Source organism: Vulpes vulpes, chromosome 4 (genome assembly GCF_048418805.1).
Source record: "Vulpes vulpes isolate BD-2025 chromosome 4, VulVul3, whole genome shotgun sequence".
Classification (NCBI taxonomy): domain Eukaryota; kingdom Metazoa; phylum Chordata; class Mammalia; order Carnivora; family Canidae; genus Vulpes; species Vulpes vulpes.
The window spans coordinates 93,343,826-93,365,667 of record NC_132783.1 but is presented as its reverse complement, the minus strand read 5'-3'; the positions used below and the strand labels follow the sequence as shown (position 1 = coordinate 93,365,667).

The 21,842-nt window shown below is 42.0% G+C and overlaps 1 protein-coding gene across 3 annotated transcripts in view; it reads right to left on the bottom strand.

Annotated features, from left to right (window-relative positions):
• Positions 1-21,842, bottom strand: part of BMPR1A (bone morphogenetic protein receptor type 1A) — a 141,517-nt gene that overhangs the window by 46,071 nt on the left and 73,604 nt on the right. For 2 of the 3 annotated variants that reach the window (XM_072756421.1, XM_072756422.1), the window contains one exon: positions 19,658-19,772. The gene's annotated coding sequence lies outside the window, so the exon portion shown is untranslated. Of the gene's footprint in view, positions 1-19,657; positions 19,773-19,926; positions 20,012-21,842 lie in introns of those variants that run through there. The other variant, XM_026005854.2, reaches the window with a different exon arrangement.

The window sequence follows — 21,842 nt, the reverse complement described above, 5'->3', positions numbered from 1 at the left end:
CAGCCCGGGGCACCCCAGGGCACCCCACGGCACCCCACGGCACCCCCCCGCCTGAGCCCACGCGGACGGCGCTGGGCCTGCTCCGGCAGCACAGCCAGCAGCGACCGCCCGCCACAGAGGCCGGAGGCCCGCGGCAGGTCCCCCCCCCCCCACCCCCGTCACCCGGGTAAGGACTTCACGAAGGAAGCAGGCGGGGATTCTTGACTCCAGCTTCTCAACGCGGCGAGGAAAAGTGAAGCTCCGCTGCGTGAAGGCCTCGCCCGAGGCCCCACAGCCGCGACGCGCAGGCCGCGGCCCAGCCCTGCTCCACCCGCCCCTCCAGGGTAACGGCGCCCCAGCGGGTACCCCTGCTGCCCTCAGGGGAGCCCGCTCCGCAGGGGTGACGTCTCTGCAGGGGTGACGTCTCCGCAGGGATGACCTCTCCACAGCGGTGACCTCTCCACAGGGGTGACCTTTCCGCAGGGGAGCCCTCTCCACAGGGGTGACGTCTCCGCAGGGATGACCTCTCCGCAGGGATGACCTCTCCGCAGGTAGTCCCTCCGTAGGTGAGCCCTCTCCATGCTCTACCTTGGCGCCGCCCACCCCCAACCTGTCACAGGCTCTGCCCAGGGGCAGAGAGGAGGCGGGGGAGGGGGGGTTTCCGCCTCAGGCCCGGCAGGTTCTAGAGGGTCCAGCTTCCAGGCTCCCGGCGGCAGCTGCCCCCACAGAGGGCCGCCCGTTGTCACAGCACCAGACCCTGACCCCGTCTCTGAGGCCTGGTAGCTGCCTCCACTCCATTTCGGCCCAACCCCAGGGCCCCTTGGCTCCCCAGCCCTCCACACCTGTGAAGTCAGTCACTGTGCTCTCCCGGTTCTTCCCACGGGAGCAGCCCCCGGGGTGCCCCCTGCCCGGGCCCTGGCAGGTCCCAGTACTGTCAGGAACAGGCCTCAGGGGAAGCCCCCGGACATGCCACACACAGATATTTATGTACATTCACTTCACCAAAGAGGAGCCCACAACACAGCTAACATTTCCGAAGTGCTTATCAACTGCACTCTAATATAGATTTAATGTAGCTTCAAAGTGTTCTAAGATATTCTGAGGAACGAATTCTTCTAGACTCCGCGTATTTCACTACTTCTCCCACAAGTAGCCACAACCCATCCAAGTACCTGGCTGGGCTTCCCATTCTAACCTATGAGACCCAAAGTCAAAATGCTTGAAAGAACACCAAAGTTTGGTCATCAGAACAGATTTCTCATTGCCTTAAACAGCACTACACGTAATCAAAGACTTTCTGGGTTAACTCAATAAATTCCTGTGGCCAAATAGTTAATTCAAATGCTAAATCAATCTTTAGTGGAGTATGTCCAACTTCTGGCACTAAGTAAAAAAAAAAAAAAAAAAAAAAAAAATCAAAGCAGAACTTTGAAAATAACAAACAAAAAAACCCACCCATATTTCACCCAGGAAACCAGATCAAAATATATCTGTATCTATGTCCCCAGTATGAAAGAACAGCCTTTCAAAAACAGTCATGAGCTTTTGTGTGTCCCTCCTAAGAAGATCTGGAAATATGTAGGTGACTTTTTGGTTGGTGACAAAGGACCAAAATAGAAAATGCAATGCAGCGTGCAGGGACGATCCCTCAACACAAAGAACTGTCTCAACCAAATGTCAACAGTGCTCTCCTTGTTGAGAAATACTGATTGATTCTTGGCTAAATGTCGTTTTTCGGGTTCTAGACGTTCAGAAAGCAATAGCATTAGGCCTCTAGGAAGAAATATTATCTTGATCAAACTAATGTCTTATTTTACTTTTTTTCTTCTTACCTGACCACTTTAAAAAAGAATCCTATTTTTGCTGTATTAGCCACAGTGCTTGCACAAGGCAAAAACATTGGAAAAAAGTCAACCATTTCTCTTCACTTTTTCTTTCTTTACAAATTTTTTTTTTTTAATTCAGAGCACACACCAGGTTTCCCGGAAGCTGTGGGAGTAGAGTCTCTGTCCCAGACAGAGCCAGTGCGTGTGCTCCATGCTCCGCCACAGTGAGGAGCTCGGGGAAGGCCAGGAGACTACCCTCTCAGGACTGTGGCTGGGCCTGCAGAGCCGCGGCCCCTTTCAGACTGAATACGTGTAACAGCAGCCCCAGAGGCTTCTGGCAGTTGCCTGGGCACCTGAAGGGAAACCAGAGCTAGGAGAGTAAAAGACTCGAAGAAGCCAGGTCCTGGGAGCAGCAACCTTGCCTGAAGCCTGAAGAACGGAGGCATTTTTCAGTTTACAATCAATAAATTCCTTTTATTTTTTAAGGTTTATTTTAGGTCAGAGGGAGTCCGTTTTTCCGTTACAACAAAAAACATTCTAGTTGATAGGAAGGCTTAAGGGAAAAAAAAAAAAAGGAAGGCTTAAGGGAAAGGCCAACTTGAGTATTCTGAGTGAGATTAGCATAAAATTAGTAATTCTGAATAAACTAAACAACAACAACATGGAAACACAGACAGGGTAGGGGGGGTCACTTTAAAGATAGCTCAAGTAGGTACAAATTTCCTTAATGCTGTGCCCCGCAGCTCCCACCCAGGCCCAGGTCCCTCCAGCTCAGCTAAGGACCGTCACTCTCCAGGTCTTGGCGGCCGTTCCTGACGCTCCCTCCTTCCCTCACCCCCACCTGGCCTCAGCCAATCCGTGGGCTCCAGCTGCGGGACGCCCGGGCCCACTGCTCCTGACCCTTCACCGCTTGTTCTGCCTGGGCCCCCGAGCAGCCTCCCGAGCGGTCCCCCCACTGCCCCCCATCCACACAGCAGCCCAGGAGTGACTGGAGGCACATCAGGTCACAGTGCCCCGCTCGCTCACCGTCTGCCCTCGGGACTCCAGCTCTCCGACGACAGCTGCCCTGGCCTCCGCGTGCCTGACGCGTGCCAGGCCTGGCCCTGCTGCAGGACCTCTGCCTAGAACATTCCTCCTCCAGACAGCTTGCTACCTTACCTCTTCCAGGGGCCTACCCAAACATCCCTCTTTTATTTAGTGTTCTTGCTCACCCTATTTAAAACTGCAATCCCATCTTCCCCCCCGGCACCCCGAGCCTCCTTCCCTGATACACATCTATTTTTTCTCTTTAGCACTTGTCATCCCGTAATTTCATAGATGATTTACTATTTATTTTGTTTACTGCTTGCGACCTGCTGCAGAATGTATGCTCCGTAAGGGCAGGGGCGTCGCCCTATGTTCTCACTCTGTATTTCTAGCCCCAAGAAGACAGTCTGGCACACAGTTGGTACTAAATAAATATTTGCTGAGGGAAGGACTCGAAAATAGCAGAAGGAATTAAAATATCATGCCAATTTCTTTCACTTCTATATACAAAGGAGACCTTCCCCGGCGGGCTGTACTGGGGACAGACTATTCCATTTCCTTATCTCAACACAACTGAAATGATACAGAAACCATACTACTTCCTCCGCTCAATTCGAGCCCTGACTTGTGTCAAGATTCTGAGAGGAAAATTTTCCACTGTTTTCACTGCATATACTCGAGTCTGAGGTATAAATTAAAAGGTCTTAAGAAAATCTTGTTTAAGTAAACATAACTTCGCAAGATCTGAAATACTGCTGAAGGCAAACAATGGCTCGGGTTATACTCTGACGGTACCACACAGAGCAAGTTAAAGAACTGTGGAAATAATCACAGACAAAAAAAGAAAATACAGCCCTTTCTTTGGTACAAACCATGTGGTCTGACAAAGGGGACTTCAAAGGACCATCTAAAGTCAACTGCACTATATTTCAGTGAGTAGACGCAAGGAAAGGCTCAGAGGTAATATTTATATGTAAATGGTAGGTCGCCAAGGGCTCTGCATAGGAGGGTGTGTGTGTGTGTGTGTGTGTGTGTGTGTGTGTGTGTGTGTGTGTGTGTGTAATAATCTGATCATCAGTAATTCTTCCCCGGATTTAACCATGGACTATAGGAAACTAAACTTCGCAAACCCATAGGCCCATGAGAGAGCACCCTGGACATTACCAGTTCCCGCTGATTAAATGGGAAGCACCTGGAAACCCGGGAAGCGCTTCCGCTGGGGGAGGAAACATCTACTTTTTATGGTGTTACTCCGTCAGAGCGCTGGTCTAGAGCACTTTGCTGAACAAGGCCAGTGGCATGGGATGGACTTTCTGTTGCTTTTAATATCTTTCAGCTGCGATACCTAGTTTGAATACTTATCAACTTCTAATTTTACTTTAAAGAAAGGCCAAAAAATTAAATTAAATTTAAAAACAAAAATAAAAAGGGACCCCTGGGTGGCTCAGTCGGTTAGGTGACCGACTCTTGATTTCAGCTTTGGTCTTGATCTCAGGGTCATAAGTTCAAGCCCTTTTAATTTTTTTTATTTTTTATTTATTTATTTTTTTAAAGATTTTATTTATTTATGCATGAGACACACACACAGAGAGAGAGAGGGGGGGGGGGCAGAGACACAGGAGAGGGAGAAGCAGGCTCCCTGCAGGGAGCCCGATGTGGGACCTTGATCCTGGGTCTCCAGGATCAGGCCCTGGGCTGAAGGTGGCGCCAAACCACTGAGCCACCCGGGCTGCCCTCAAGCCCTTTAAAAATTTTTTTTTTTTTTTAATGATAGTCACAGAGAGAGAGAGAGAGGGGGGGGGGGGGGGGCAGAGACACAGGCAGAGGGAGAAGCAGGCTCCATGCACTGGGAGCCCGACGTGGGATTTGATCCTGGGTCTCCAGGATCGCGCCCTGGGCCAAAGGCAGGCGCTAAACTGCTGCGCCACCCAGGGACCCCCCTCAAGCCCTTTTTAAATAAGGAAAGGACTGTGCATAGCAGAGTCATCAGGTCAGGGGACCTAAGAGTTAGTTCAAATTCTGCCTTAACTGACTAGCTGATCCTGGCCAGTTCACTTCCCTCTCCGGGCCTCAGTTTCTTCATCTGTAAAATAAACCTTCCACCTCTCAGTCCTGTGAGTCTGTGAACTCTGCTCACTGAACGCAGGGCTTCAAAGATTTCACCTAAGGATCACTTAGGTATTACTGTACACCCAAAAGTAATGTAACACTACATGTTAACTATTCTGGAATTAAAATAAAACGAAGTGGGTTTACTACCACTGCTTTAAAAAAAAAAAAAAAGAATTACTTAGGTGCTGGGTAAAGCAGGGCAAACACCGTAAATTCCCACTTTCTTTCTCTGAAGTAACCACTATTCTGAATGTGGTATTTAACACTCATGTCTTATACCAAACAATATACAGCATGGCTTTGCCTGTTTTTGAATTTTTTCGAGCTGTATGAAAACTGTATTGTTGTTCTAGATGCATATTTTTATATTTGCTTATTCTTCACTCAACATTGTGAATGATTTCCCTGAAAGATACATGTAGTTCTTTTTCATTAATTTTCATTGTTTTATAGAGCATCCTCTCCCATAAGTATCTTATAGCTAGATTTATCCCTTCTCCTGCTGTACATTGCCCCATATTTTGGTATAAGCAATGCTTACAATAAGCATAGGCACAATAAGCAAAGCAATACATAAACCTGAAGAGTTGCTTCTGTTGTTGCTGTTGTTGCCTGAGTAAATCAATCTGCAAGGCATATATCAGAAGTAGGATTCTGGGTCTAATGGTAGTTTTGGTAGATATTTTGGTAATTTGACTAGGATTGTACCATTTTGCACTTCCAAATACACAACACTGATATTAGGACAATTTTTAAATATCCCTGAAGGACACAGAATACACTTTAACACATGTAAAGACATACTGCAGGGGATCCCTGGGTGGCTCTGCAGTTTGGTGCCTGGCTTCAGCCCAGGGCCTGATCCTGAAGACCTGGGATCGAGTCCCACATCGGGCTCCCTGCATGGAGCCTGCTTCTTCCTCTGCTGGTGTCTCTGCCTCTCTCTTTCTCATTCTGTGTCTCTCATGAATAAATGAATAAAATCTTAAAAAAAAAAAGACATACTGCATTATGTATAGAAGGGCTCAATACCATGTTTTCTTCCTATGTTCATTATAAATTTACTGATTTTTTTTTATCACATTCAAGTTCTCTTCTAAGTTTGGTAAGAATTTTCATCATAAATGGGATTGATTTTATTGTTTTATTTCCCCATCTATTGATATGATCATAGTGTTTTCCTCCTTCCATGTGTTAATGGATAAGTTAATTAGTAATAATCCATATTAAGAGCTTTCTTAAAGAGTAAACCATCTGTGGTAGTTTTTAAAGATGTCCACAAATTCTTTCGTATTCCTTTTTTCAAGAGGTGGAAGCTAATTACTTTGTGCGCTAGAGTAACTCCCCTTTAACAAACAGTAGAAAGTGAAAGTGACAAAGTGTTCTGAGAGTAGGCCTCCCAGAACAATGCAACTTTCTCTTTGCTCTTTCTTCAGTCATTCTCTCTAGGCTGAGGAACTCAGGCCTCCTGCCAATAGCCATGAGACTGCACTCACCCCAGTCAAGCTTTCAGATGAATGTAGCCCCTGCTGACATCCTAACTACAACCCCATGAGGTACCCTGGGCCTAAATCACCTAGGAAACTGTTCTTCAATTCCTGTGTTAACTTAAATTTTTGTTGTTTCAAGTCCCTAAACTTTGGGATAAATTATTATGCAGCAATAATTAACATACTATCCTTGAATTCCTGGGATACATTCAATTTTGTCGTTATTGAATAATAAATTGTCTGGGCTTTGTCCTTGGTTCCTAGAAGGGAACCCTTAAGGTAAATCCTTGGAATTTCCTGGATAATAGGAGTGTCTTTGTTATGCATGAGCCTCATAGATCATAGTCGAATGTATGACTCAGGTGGAGGCTGGTCACCAAAAAGGCCAACCATATGATCAGAGGGTTGGGGAGGGAACCAAACTCATTCTTCAGGGCTGAAGAATGAGTTCAATCATGTGGACAATTATTCAACTATGCCTACACAATCAAACACCAATAAAAACATTATACACTATAGCTAAGTTTCCTGGTTGGTAAATATATAAATGTGCCAGAAAGACAACATATCCTGATTCCTGGGGGAGAGGAGGCTCTGCACCTGGAACCCTCCTAGACCGCATTCTATGTCTCTTCATCTGGCTGGTCCCAATCTGTATCCCTTATAATAAAATGATCATTGTATGTATACCACTTTCTTGAATCCTGTGAGTCACTTTAGTAAATTGTCAAAATCTGAGGGGATCATGGAATCCTCCTGGATTTGCAGCCGGTTAGTGAGAAGTCCAAACAGCCTGGAGACCCCCAAACTTGTTACTGGCATTTCAAGCAAAGTTAGTCTTGGGGACTATGCCCTTATACCCGTGGAGTCTTAACACTAACTTTGAGTTGGTATCATCAGAATTGTACTGCAGTACTGTAGATACAATTATGCTTAAATACACTCCTGGATTTGTTTTGCTAATGCCTTGTTAAGTTTTACATCTATGTTCCTAAGTTAAGACTGGCTTATTATCATTTTATCCATGTCTGGTTTTGGTATCAAAGTTTTACTAGCCACACAGAATAAGCTGATGACCTTTCCTATTTTGTGTTCTCTGGTACAATATGTATACCACTAGAACAGTTTGACAGGACTCAGTTTTAAAATCATCTGGGCTACAGGGTACATGGCTGGCTTAGACAGTGAAACATGCAACTCTTGATCTTGAGGTTGTGAGTCTGATCCCCATGTTGAGTGCAGAGATTACTTAAAAATAAAGTCTTTTGGGGTGCTAGGGTGGCTCAGTCGATTAGGCATCTGCTTTGGCTCAGGTCGTGATTCCAGAATCCTGGGATGGAGCCCTGCTTCCAGCTCCCAGCTCAGGAGTGAGCCTTCTTTTCCCCCTCCCCCTCCTCCTACTTGTGCTTGCTCTCACTCACTCTGTCTTCCCCTCTCAAATAAAAACTTAAATAGATAAATAAAATAAAATCTTTTATTTTTTTTAAAGATTTAATTTATCTATTAATGAGAGACACAGACAGGCAGAGACACAGGCAGAGAGAAAAGCAGTTTCCGCACAGGGAGCCCAACACAGGACTCAATCCTGGAACTCCGGGATCACGCCCTGAGCCAGAGACAGACCCTCAACCACTGAGCCACCCAGGCATCCCAAAATAAAATCTTCTAAAAAAAAAAATAAAATCATCTGGGCTAAAGGCTTATCTGTGAGTACATGGGAGGGAGCTGATCTTTCAGCATAAATTAAATTTCTTTAATAATTATAAAAATATCCAGGTTTTCAGGGTGCCTGAGTGGCTCTGTCAGTTAATTGTTTGCCTTCAGCTCAGGTCATGATCTCAGAGTCCTGGGATTGAGCCCCAAGTTGGGCTCCCTGCTCAGTGGAGTTTGCTTCTCTCTCTGCCTCTGCCCAGTTTGTGCTCTCTCTCTTACTCTCTAATAAATAAATAAAAGCTTAAAAAAATCCAGGTTTTTTATTTTGTCAGAGTCAATTTATTAAGTTACTTTTTTAAAAAGAAAACTGTCAAAAAAAAAAGCTGTCATTTTATTTATTTATTTATTATTTATTTATTTATTTATTTATGAGAGTCACAGAGAGAGAGAGAGAGAGAGGCAGAGACACAGGCAGAGGGAGAAGCAGGCTCCATGCACCGGGAACCCGACGTGGGATTCGATCCCAGGTCTCCAGGATCGCGCCCTGGTCAAAGGCAGGCGCCAAACCGCTGCGCCACCCAGGGATCCCTGTCATTTTATTTAAATTGTAAAATTTATTGACACAGAATTACTCAAGGTATTCTCTTATTTTTCATAAAAAAAATCTCTCCTATATTTGAAGTCACACTCCTCCCTTTACATCCCCAATACTATTTGTGTTTTCTGGGTTTTTCTTGATTGTTCAAATGTTTTATCGGCTTTTTCAAGAAGCAGCTTTTGGGTTTTGTAATCCTCTCCTATGTATCTTATAAAAATATTTTTTTCCATTAATTTCCAACTCCAGTTCTATCATGTATTAGCTAGAAGCTTGTGTAAGTTTCTCTATGCATCAGTCCTCTCATCTATAATATAGGAATAACAGTACTCACCACACAAGGTTGTAAAGATTAAATAAAATAATCCCTGTAAAGCATATGGATCAATGCAAGGGCTAGACGGCAAGTGTTGGCTTTTTTAAAGATTTATTCACTTGAGAGAGAGTGCATGCACAAGGGAGAAGGGCAGTGGGAGAGGGAGAAACTCCAAGCAGATTCCCCACTGGGCACAGAGCACAACACGGGGCTCGATCCCATGACCCTGAGATCACGACCTGAGCTGAGCAGAAACTGAGAGTTGGACACTCAATGAATTGCACCACCCAGGTGCCCCACAAGTGCTGGCTTTTACCTCATCATCTACTTATTTGTCTTGAACTTATTGTTCTTTTCCTAATTTGTTAGATGCTTAGCTTATTAATATTTTTAATTTTTAATGAGCATTTAAGGCTTCAATGTGTCAGACAAATATTAATACCCAAATTTTCTTTATTGTTTAGTTCTAGGTGTTTTCTGATTATAGTGTCATTTTATTTTTGACCTGTGGGATTTATAGAAGTATGTTTTTAAATTTCTAACCATGGGTTTGTATATACTTTGTTATTCATTTTTAACTTCAGTGCATTTGTTGGCAGAAAACTTGGTTGATATCATTATTTGAAATGTAAAAGATTTATTTATATTTTTATATGTATTAGAATTTGCTGTAAATTGTCTAGTAAATGGCCATGTTTAATAAAATGCAAATGTCTAGAACAAATGAGCTTGTCATGCTCTCTGCTTAAAAATCTACGAATAAAAAAAAAATAAAAAAATCTATGAATATTCTCATTTTAATAAGGTGCTATTAGCAAGACATAAGAAGAATTGTTAGAATCTGGCCTCCGTCAGGTTTTCTAACACCATCCTCCCACTCCTCCATTCCTTTTACAATGCTCCAACTATACTGAAATCACTGTAGCTCTCTCTCTTTACAGGCATTCCCTTCAGACTTTCATTTCTTTGTGCAGCCTCGGGGCTTTACCAGGTTAACTCTATTTCATGCTTCAAGACGTGATCTATGAGTAATGTTGGCAGGCAATCCCTGATCCCTACTCATCAGGCTGAGGTGTCCCATGTCTGTACTTCTGGTACACCTGGAACATGTACCATAGCTGCTTCACAGCTCTTGGCTAACATTAATTTAAAAACTATTTATTAAACCTTAGTATGTGCTCTACACTGATTACACAATAGTAAATGAAGCCGACACGACTGCTCCCATGGAAAGACGTACATAGTCGATGTTTGGATTTATCTTGCTGCATAGGTAATCTCCATTTTCTGGCACATCACTAAGCAAATAAATGTTCAATAAATGAATAAAAGAAAAAAAAGATGTATTAATATCTTAAGGGAAACATAACTGAGGAGTTAAACCACATATACATATAGAAACCACATAATACATTCCAATATTCTTTATAAGTATGCCAGCATCTGAAAATGCATCTCCAAACCTTACAGTTCAAGCTAGTAACTAACAATCCAACAATCTGTATGTAAGTACTAGCTCATGAACTTAACTCCTATAATCACCTCTGATGATTTCTAGGTATCACAGAAAATAAATTTAGATCCAAGTCATGAAACAAGAATCTTAATACACTCAAAAGCCCTCTTCCTAAAATATTTCTGGCTTATTTCATATTTTGAATTACCTTAGTTCTAAGTTTAATAGCTTTTAAAAAAAAATCTTTATTTTTAAAATACTATTTATTTATTTGACAGAGAGAACACATGCACAAGAAGCAGGGGAGAAGGAGAAACAGACTCCACACTGAGCAGGAAGCCTGACACGGGGCTAGATCCCAGGACCCTGGGACCATGATCTGAGCCAAAGGCAGATGCTTAACTAACTAAAAACAAGCTTTTTCTTACTGTACTTTTTAAATAGTATGATGTAAGAAATTTAATATATTCTACATACTTTACAAATATATTAACTCATTTAATCCTTTTACCAACTTTATGAGGCAAATATTCTCATCATGAATAATTTTATAAAAATAAATCTGAAAATAAAGTACTGTATGATTTTTATTTTTAGAAAGATATTAACTACCAACATTAACTCAAGAGGAAGCAGAATACCTAAATACACCAAGAAAGTGACTGTACATGGAGGTCTGTGAACTGGACATGGAATAGAGGAGAGGGCTGTAGAGGGCAGCAGACAGGGGGCACTGAAGAGGAGCACAGGCTTTGGTGTAAACTGTTTAAGAGTTTATATAAGAAGAGCTCATCAGGGCAGCCCTGGTGGCTCAGCGGTTCAGTGCCACCTTCGGCCCAGAGTGTGATCCTGGAGACCCGGGATCGAGTCCCACATTGGGCTCCCTGCATGGAGCCTGCTCTGCCTGGGTCTCTGCCTCTCTCTCTCTCTCTCTCTCTCTCTCTCTCTCTGTCTCTCATGAATAAATAAATTAAAAAAAAGAGTTCATCAGACCTCCTGATTGGCCCTTACAAAGAGCAGATGGGAGGGAGCAAGAGAACAGAAGAAAGGAAGAAAAGGGAGGAAACAGATGAGCTCAACAGTTAAACTAGAATTTCTGAGATACCTGGATTGGAAACCACCTTACAAATAGGCAAATGTTTTGTTTATAAGACACTAGAGCAGGAAGGAAGCACTTCAGATGGAGGATAAGGACAGAAATTGAAAAGTCACTACAGAATATGAAAAGATGCTCTGGACACCCTTTGGCATCGTCTCCCCACAGTATCCGATAGCTGCAGTAACACAAATGGCTACCTGAACCTGAAAGTATCCAGCATGGAGAATGATCAAATAAGTAAGCCAGGAGTGTTTCTACCAACTTGAATTAAGAATAATGGTATCTTAGGGGTGCTTGGGTGGCTCAGGCAGTTAAGTATCCGACTCCTAATCTCAGATCAGGTCTTGATCTCAGGGTCATGAGTTCAAGCCCTGCACTGAGCTCTGAGCTGGGCATAGAGCCTACTTAAGAAAATAAATAAGAATAATGGCATCTTTGTTATGAGGAGGCAGTCCTCTTCATTGAAGACAATGTGAATAAAACTTTCTGTCTCTCTTGGGGGGAGTGGGTAGCATAATAACCCAAGAGGCTGGAGGCAAGGGCCACAGGATGCCTAACGGATGAGTTCTAGATTTCTCTACAGAAGGAGTAGGTGTGGGGCGCCTGGGTGGCTCAGTTGGTTAAGCGTGACTCTTGGTTCTGGCTCAGGTCATGATCTCAGGATCGTGAGATCGAGCTCTGTAATCAGCTCCCCACTCAGAGAGGAGTCTGCTGGAAAGTCTCTCTCTCCCTCTGCCTCCCCCCACTCCAAGCTCTCTCTCACTGCATGCTTTCTCTCTAAAATAAATCTTTTTTAAAAATGGAGGAGAGTAGGTATAAGACTAAGTTTTCAATGGTGTCCTGGATATACCAATAGAGAGGGCAGAACTCGTCTTTTTTTCGAGCCTGGAGCTATAACTGCTTTTCTACAATGCAGGGTTTTAAAAGGCTGCTAGATCTAACAGATCTGCTACTCTGCTCAAGAATCTTGCAGCTGCCAGTGCCCGAGACCCTGCAGAGACTCCTCTCTGAGCTCCAAGAAATCAGTAACAATTTGTTGGCTCCAACTTATCAGTCCAAGGGACAGAAACAACTCTGACTTCCATGCTGATTGGTTTGCCACTGAACAAGAGATGCCTACAGCCAGAACTCAAGGAGGGCTTAGGGAACCCAAGACCCCCAGAAGTGGGTGCAAACAAAATGCAATTCGCTTCAAGGGAACTCAGCAAGCAGGGGAAAAACTAAGCTCATAAGAACAGGTGGCAAAAACAAAAACAAAAACAGGTGGCTTCTACTTGGGCACAAGAGAAGGGTCAACAGTGCACACACACATAGGACACCCAGAGGTGATAGTCTTAGTAAAGGAAACAACTCGTGGATGTCGAAGGACAAGAGCTGCCAAACAGGACATCTATGCAAGATTTCACCCCCAAAGACACCGTCAGAGCATCAGCGTGTCAATGTGAAGAAAGGGAGTATCTCTGGGTTTCCATGGCGCTGGCAGATGATGTGCTTTTCAGTGACTGCTTTTCTCCTAAGGAACTTAAACATGGATCGTTACACAACCACTGAAGAGCCACTGAAGAAGGCTCAGAGAGAAGGGTACATTCTACATTCCTTACCATGACCTTTGCCCTGTACCTCCCCTTGATGAACTCAATTTTTGCTGAACCATTTTATATCCTTTTTTTTTCTTATTAAGATTTTATTATTTATTTGAGAGAGAAGGAGACCCTTTTATATCCTAATTGAGATTTAATGCTCAATGAAAGACGATTATACATTAAAAAAAATTTTTTTTTAATTTTGAGGGTGACTCAGAAGATTGATTAGGACCTACAGAAGTGGAGACTCTCAGCAGATTAAGTTCCAGTGCAAGCAGCCCTGATGCTCAATCAACTCAATGGTACTAGAGATAATCTGTGGTAGACAGAGAGGTCATGTAGGTTCTCTGCCAAGTTCAAATAGTAGAGTTGGCACGTAGACTTCTAGATTTTCTGAGGCAGGGATATGACCTCTATAATGCTGTATAAAAAGTGTAGCTCCTGGCATGATATTGGGCCCCTATAGAGAGAAAACCCAACCATGGAACATCAAGGATTTAGTGACTAGAGCTACCCATCATGATCTACCAAGTCACAAGGTCAGGTGCAGCAGCAACTTACTAAATGATGGAAGGAGCAAAACTGGGAAATAAGAGAGAAGGCATCTGGAGAAGAGGCATGTTGATGGTTCTACAAGAGTCAACCCAAAGTGCCAATCTTTATGTCTTATGGTAACGCCCACCACAGAGCACTAACAGAGAAGGTGCGTTTAACTACATTCCCGACTACAGAGGAAATGCCTTGTCAGTTGACTACAGCCACCTTTTGCTCTCGGCCACCTCAATGCTTGACCATGAGGGCCACGAATGGAGGAGCCACAGTGACAGAGAGGAAGGCTTTACACAGGCCCAACAGCCTGGGCTCCTCCTTATGAAGGTGACCTAATTACTGCCACTGACACATGTGGGTGTAGCACTGACACTCCAGAAGCGGGTCTGTCTGCCTTGCCCACAGTATACCCTATTGCAGCACCACTATCCCAGGGTTTACAGATTAGCTCGTGGGGAGTATCAATTATGGCCTCAGGACCAGGTACGGTAGTGGGGCTTTCTAGTGTTGAACAAAACACTGGGGAAAAGGGGCCAACAATACATAGCAAAACCTAAGTCAATCAAATACACACATACCAGTAACACTACAAGTTTTATAAGGATACAGTCATTCAAGGATATAAAGCAAACAAATCAGAGTGGTTTCCTACCGCAGGAGAAGATGAAAAGGAGAGTGGAGATCAAGAAGAAAGGAGATTAAATAAATCAATTGAGGGACTTTATAAAGAATAAAATAGTTTTACTGCCATAAACGGAAGACATGATTAACTCAGGTTTCTGAAACATAGTCTGAACTTATTGTCACAACATTAAATGGAAAGTTGATATTACTTCTTATGAATCAGAGGTTATCAAAATATACAACTATGAAAATGTTTTTTAAAATTCGCCTGTTCACAACCAGACAGGCGAATGTGTAATAGTAGTGCACATTCCACACTTCGGCAAACACTGTTGTCACTATTCTGGGATAAGAATGATAGAGGGGCTCTTTTAAATATATACATATAAATGTAATACGGTACAAGTATTAACTACTTTGAGAGCTTAACTAGATTTACTTTATTTTTTTTTAAAGATTTTATTTTATTTATTCATAGAGACAGAGACAGAGAGAGGCAGAGACACAGGCAGAGGGAGAAGCAGGCACCACACAGAGAGCCTGATGTGGGACTCGATCCGGGGTCTCCAGGATCACGCCCTGGGCTGCAGGCGGCGCTAAACCGCTGAGCCACCTGGGCTGCCCTAGATTTACTTTAAAGAGAAAACTTGATAGCAATTCACTCACAAAGCTTTCCTCAATAATGTAACATCTTCCAGTTCCACAATGTGTAATTACAAGAGTGACTACTTAATTTTCAATATAAAATGATGGAATATTTTTTAAAGATTATTTATTTATTTATTTATTCATGGGGGGCTGGCAGAGACCCAGGCAGAGGGAGAAGCAGGCTCCATGCAGGGAGCCTGACATGGGACTCGATCCCGGGTCTCCAGGATCAGGCCCTGGGCTGAAGGCGGCGCTAAACCGCTTGGCCACCTGGAGCTGCCCCGATGGAATGTTTCTAAATATTACGAAGTCCTAAATCAGTCATCAATTAAGAGCTGAAAAGAACTTTAATAAAAGCATCAAGACTAGCTAGTTTCACATCGTGAGGTAACGTAGTACCTCACTATCACGTATTTCTCTAAGGACGTTGCCACACTAATGCTGGTCTGTTCGTGGGAAACCACTGAATTCTGCTTTATGAGTTTCTTCATAGATCCCAATTCACTGAGCAGTAATTCCATTAAAACAAGATACCACCCTTCAGTAAAAGTGTCAGGATTACACCTAAAGAAATATTTTAAACATTTTTTTTTTTACCAAATAGTACATAGCATTTAAAACTACAGCAAAGGAGAAAAATAATAGACAGTACTTCTTTCTTTAAAAATTGTTCTTTTAAAAAAGGCGATACATTTTTTTTTTAAGATTTTATTTATTTGAGAGAGAGTGAGAGAGAAAGAGAGAGAACAAGTCAAGTGAGGGGTAGAGGGAGAAGCAAGCAGACTCCCTTCTGAGCAAGGAGCCCAATGCAGGGCTCAATCTCAGGACACTGGGACCACGACCTGAGCCGAAGGTAGATGCTTAATCGACTGAGCCACCCACATGCCCCAAAGGCAATACTTTAAAAAAAATTAATTAAATAAGAACAAAAAAGGCAATACTTTACTTTTTTCAATTTATCTCCCTTACAATATGCTAAGGCTCGAAATATAATGTACAAAAATATTTGTTGTATGTAAACAAATGAAGAAACCAATAACACAGTAGAATAGTAATTTTAATGTTTCTTTAAACTTAAAAAACTTAGGTCTGGGGAACCTGGATGGGTTCAGTCGGTTGGGTGTCTAGTCGGTTGGGTGTCTGCCTTTGGCTCAAGTCATAGTCCCAGGGCCCTGGGATCAAGCCCCACATCGGGCTCCCTGCTCAGCAGGAGTCTGCTTCTCCCTCTCCCTCTGTGCTCTCTCCCTCTCAAGTCAATAAATATTTTTTTTTAAAAGGAAAACTTAGGTCCAACCAGATTTGAAAAATTACCTATGTTTACTCTCAGCGCTGCCCAACATGATCTGTTTTATCCAGATACAAGGCGTGGGCATCAGCACCTCTTTCCAACAACCAGTCAGAAATCAGAAATCACTGCTTCTTCTCCCCTGGCATCTATTCCACATGGTCTTCCTTTTCCATTTCCACCCCTACTACCTGGATTAAATTTTGATTACCTCATACCTCACACCTCCTAAAACCTTCTGAGCCTCCTGACCCCTCACTCCATTTCTCTAATGACATATATTCACACATCACTGCTAGAGTGATTTTCCTAAAGGAAGATTTTCTTGATGTTACACTTCCTAGCCTAAGACCTCTACCATATTTATAGAGAAATACTCGTTTTCCATCAGCCAGCTTTTCTAGAAATACCTTTTAATTCTTTACCTATTCAAATCCTAACTCATCTTTCAAAGCCCAAATCAAACAATCCCTCCCATGCTCTGTCTATACTTAGCAGTTCTACAGAACTCTGATTAGGAAGTAATGACTTACTTTTCTGTCATTTATCATTTTTACCTGGCAGTGTTAGTGATCATTACTCATATTACTTATATACAGACCTTACTGGTATGACTGTAAATAGAAGATGCGGACCATGTTCTTTATTTTCTGACACTTCCATTGTGATTTGCTGCTACGCAGTTTAACAGAGACCAAAATAAGTAATATCCTACAGAACAAAAATAAGCGCTCTCGAGTCTTAAACTAGGAAGGAATATATCCTTAGAGTCAAAGAAATCAAGGGCGCCTGGGTGGCTCAGCCAGTTAAGCACCTGACTCCTGATTTCAGCTCAGGTCATGATCTCAGGGTCATGATATCAAGCCCTGCATCAGTCTCTGCACAGGGCAGGGAGCATGCTGGAGATTTTCTTTCCCTCTCTCTCTGTCCTTACACATTCCCTCCACTGCCAGCAGTTGTGCATGTGCACGCACACACACATCCAAAAACAGAAATATAGATCAGAAAGGACCTCAGGGGTGAATTGGCACTTGAGATTTTTTTTTTTTAAGATTTTATTTATTTATTTGTGAGAGACACAGAGAGAGGCAGAGACACAGGCAGAGGTAGAAGCAGGCTCCAGGCAGGAAGCCCGACGTGGGACTCGATCCCGGGTCTCCAGGATCACGCCCTGGGCCGAAGGCAGACACTAAACTGCTGAGCCACCCAGGCTGCCCGAGATGAGTTTTTAAAAGTTGACAGGGCTTCCACAAGAAAAAGTGGAAAAAGCATGTCAGGAGAAAAGAATAATAGGAGCAGAGAGCAAAGAAATACAGGCAGCTTCAAATCACTGGCTGAGGAGTGCCACACATACACGGAGGGGTACAGAGGAAGAAAACTGAATGTTTGCTAACAACCAATGCTTACAGGTTTTCATAATTTCAGGTAAGTTGATCCCTACCTAAATCAAGAGCCTCATCATTTCCTGCTTGAAACAATTAACAATTAAGAGCATCCTAATTGTCGCCTGCTTTTGGTGTCCCCCTCCCCCTTCCAAATTATCATCCATATCCCTGTAGGATTAATTTTAGCAAAACAAATTATGATTCTAAAATGCCTCTGTTAAAATTTTTCAGTGGCTGCCAACTATTCACAAAATAAAGCCTAAACTCCTGACCACAGCACTGAGTCCTTCACCATCAAGGTCTCTCCCCGCCTTGTCCCTCAAAGCTGCTCATATCCTGAATTCAAACCACACAAAATGATTTCTTCTGTCTGTTGTACAATCGATATACCTCAGGCTTCCCTTGCTTACGCTGAGCTCTTCGTGTGAAATTCTCTCGCCTCCCAAATTCCACTGGGCAATCTTCTCATCTTTCGAGACTCTACTCAAATATCACGTCCTATGTGCAAATATCACGTCCTATGTATCTCCTATGTGACTGTTCCCTCCTCTCACAGCAGTGAAGCGCCCAACCGCGAGGGCCCTGCGATATTTCAGGTGAAATGTAATGGAAGGGCCTAGCCTTGGATGGGGACGGGGGGACTGGAAGAGAAAGCACGGAAACATTCACGGCACACTCCGAGGCCACCGGGTGGGACTGGATCTCTGACTAGGGCAGGAAGGAATAGGTGAGGAACCACATCCGGCACCGAGACTCTGAGTGTGGGTAACAGAGACATCTGCTAACAGACATGGGAACCCCGGTGCGACGCGAGCGGTTGGCCATACAGGCCGAAAGCTTAGAGAGAGGGACACAAGTGAGATGTAAGGTTGAGAGATCACTATAGAGGTAACTGTTGAAATGAGATCAGGAAAAACATAAGGAAGAAACAGAAAAATTTCAAAGATAAAACCTCGTGGAGGTCGTTACTTAAGAGTAGGAGGAGAAGAAAAATTATGAAGGAGTGATTAAAGAAGTGGAGCTAGAAGAACACAGGGTCATAGAAACCAAGAGAACTGCAAAAAAGGGAAAATAGCAACTACTACAGTGATCAAAAAGTATGAAACCTAACAAAAGGCAATTAAAAAGTTGTAAGTGTTTTCAAAAGAGCAAAGACACCAGTGGGGCAGAGTGAGAAAAAAGAATGAGCACGCTATGGAAGCAGCAGCCAACTGCTGCAAAGCCAACTACCCTACGAGGAAAGAGTACAGACTACTTCATAGTATATGTCCTATTTATTTTTCTAAAATATAGATCCTAAAGAATTCAAACCTTTTACCTGATAATATGAGTCTGTAAATGGATCAAAAAAAAAAAAATTAATACACTTGACATCCCCTTTCTTAGAACGGCTTCTTTTCCCCTATCCTTGGTGTTACGACAGTTCCTAATTTTAAAACAAATTCTATCTCCAAAAACCTATTATTTTAAGACAAAATTTTTATTCTGAATTCTATAATGTGTGAAAGTTTCAAAATAATATAAGCATCCATAATCTTCCATTCTGAACTCTGGTTGTCTTTAGGGGGGATAAATACATCCTTATATATCATCTAATGCTTATTTTCTATAATTAGAGTGAAGAAAGTGATATCAGTAATAAATGAGTACTTTTTATTTTTGAAGACATTAAACATGAATAAGAAGGGGAAAATGTATTAGAACTACTTATGAACTCATAAAGGGTGTTTAAAGAAACTAAAGAGACTAAAATAAAGTTGCAGCAGTAATACATACACATGGACTATTTTCAATTCCTTCCTTCTTTCCTTCCAAGTTAGTTAATATACGGTATAGTATTGGTTTCAGGAGAATTCAGTGATTCATCACTACACACAACACCGCGTGCTTATCCCAGCATGCACTCTTCTTAATGCCCATCACCCAATTCAATTTAGCTCATTCCCCCACCCACCTTCCACGACTATTTTCAAATAGTTGATATGAAAATGTTCATATTATTCTAATTATTTTCTTAAGTCTTTTCCTTACCTCAGAGATGTGGCTAGATAAAACTGTACTTCCAATTTTCTCCAAACAGCTTTGACCTATGCTTCCATCTCATGAATTCCAAGACAGTATTAAACTGATGCATATTTTCATAAATCTGTTAAAAAAAAAGAGAGAGAGAGCTTACTTAGACCAAAAGAAACACACAAAAGCAATACTAAAAATCTGTCATGTGTAAAATTATATATTTTCAACATAAAGTCAATGAAATTCTAAAGTATTTTAACCTATCACTTTATCATTTTCCCAACCTCTGCCCAAAGATGTTTCCTATTTTGTATATTTTCAACTTCACAAAGGTAACAATAGTTCTGTGGAAGAAACTTCTTGCATGCAAAATTTCTGTATTAGCTTAGATTTCTGAAAGAAAAAAAAATCACATCTTAAAACAAAAAAACAGGAACAGTTAGAAGCAGCACTAAAATCCACAATTCTACAGTATTGAAATTTCTACTTAGGCCAAAAATATATTTGGCCACCCAGCTAATACCCCTATTTTTCACTTTCTATCACAAAATCTCAGTAGGTAGTTCTAATTTCAGTCAATCTTCTACCTACAATATTAAAGAACTGGAGGGGTCAGGAATCAATGGCACTGCTTGGTCTAAGCCCAGGGGATAGGTTACAACTATGTTTCCACTGACATTTAGTTCCCTTGCTGCGTTAAGACACAAAGTTGATAAATCTAAAAGTGGGAAACAATGAAAAATTCTGATTTATTTAAAAAGCATGTTGCTTACTTAGAGATCTTAAAAATAATTTCTATGAACATATCTTTTAAATGAAACTTCAAATAGCAAAGTATTGTTTCATATTTTAAAAGGAAAAATTTTAAGCTGTATGAACACTACCTATGTCCCATGGCAAGGTCAAAATGCCTTTGTCTTCAACTCCATTTAGAGGTATCGTTTGTGTCACACTGAGGTTTAGTAGTCTTGGCAATAATGACTGAATTCATGTAAACTGGGGCAACCTGAAACGGTCTAGCATATCAGATAGCAGCCTTTCTTAAAGACAAGAGTCTCCACTCAGCAGATGGGCTGCCATAGGACCATGCTAAATCTTTCATGGTCCAACTAAAGACAGACTGACCCTGCAAGCAATTAGTAATGCTTTGTCTGCATTTAGGAGCCTTAAACAGTCTTCTCAATGCACTGGTTACCCACAACTTAACTGGTCCCTAATATTTTTCAGGGTATTCACAGGACAATAAAACTCTTAGACTATCACTCAGAGAAATGAAGGCAGGAATGGAAGAGATACGGTGTTTAGGAATTTTTTTTTTCCTGAGAGGTTCATAGTCTTAAATAATTTCCCTTACATAATCAAAAAATAAATGCATTATGTTTTCATTTTAGAAATGACAAATATCTACCTCCAAAGCCACTCTTTATCAACAACTCCATTCTTCCCTAGTGGCGTAGGTGGAAGCAAAGAGGGAAGGCAATCACTGTATTACACAAAGCTAGAGATTAACCCATTCTCATAAGGGTTAAAACAATCCATCAAAATGACTACGTTTAAAAATATATGGCCTGATTCTAATTCTACCAGATATTTCCAATGGATCAAATAAAATTAACATATAAAGCATTTACTAACCATTGCTTATCATAGCACTGCTTATTACAAAACTGTTTCCGGGCAGCCTGGGTGGCTCAGCGGTTTAGCGCTGTCTTCAGCTCAGGGTGTGATCCTGGAGACCGGGGATCGAGTCCCACATCAGGCTCCCTGCATGGAGCCTGCTTCTCCCTCTGCCTGTGTCTCTGCCTCTGTCTCTCTCTGTGTCTCTCATGAATAAATAAATAAAATCTTAAAAAAAAAAAAAAACCTGTTTCCTTGGTGTGAAAAAAAAAGCTTCAGGCTAAATCTAAAGTTAATAAAAAGAAATATGAATAATCAAAAGAATCTTCAAGTATGCCATCTTCAAAGTCTGAGACCCTGAATTGTCTATTCTCCATCCATCCTCTCACATGCACAAATAAATGACAAAATATAAATCATCTAAAAATTGAATTTAAGACCAGCTAAGGAAAACCAAGTAAACATGACCTCATACTAAAAGATAAATTAAAAAAAAAAAAATCAAAGGACAAGATGTGCTTCACCATACAGGTCTGCACATCACTTTTTTCAAACTAGAAATTGTGCAAATAAAGTAAAGCTT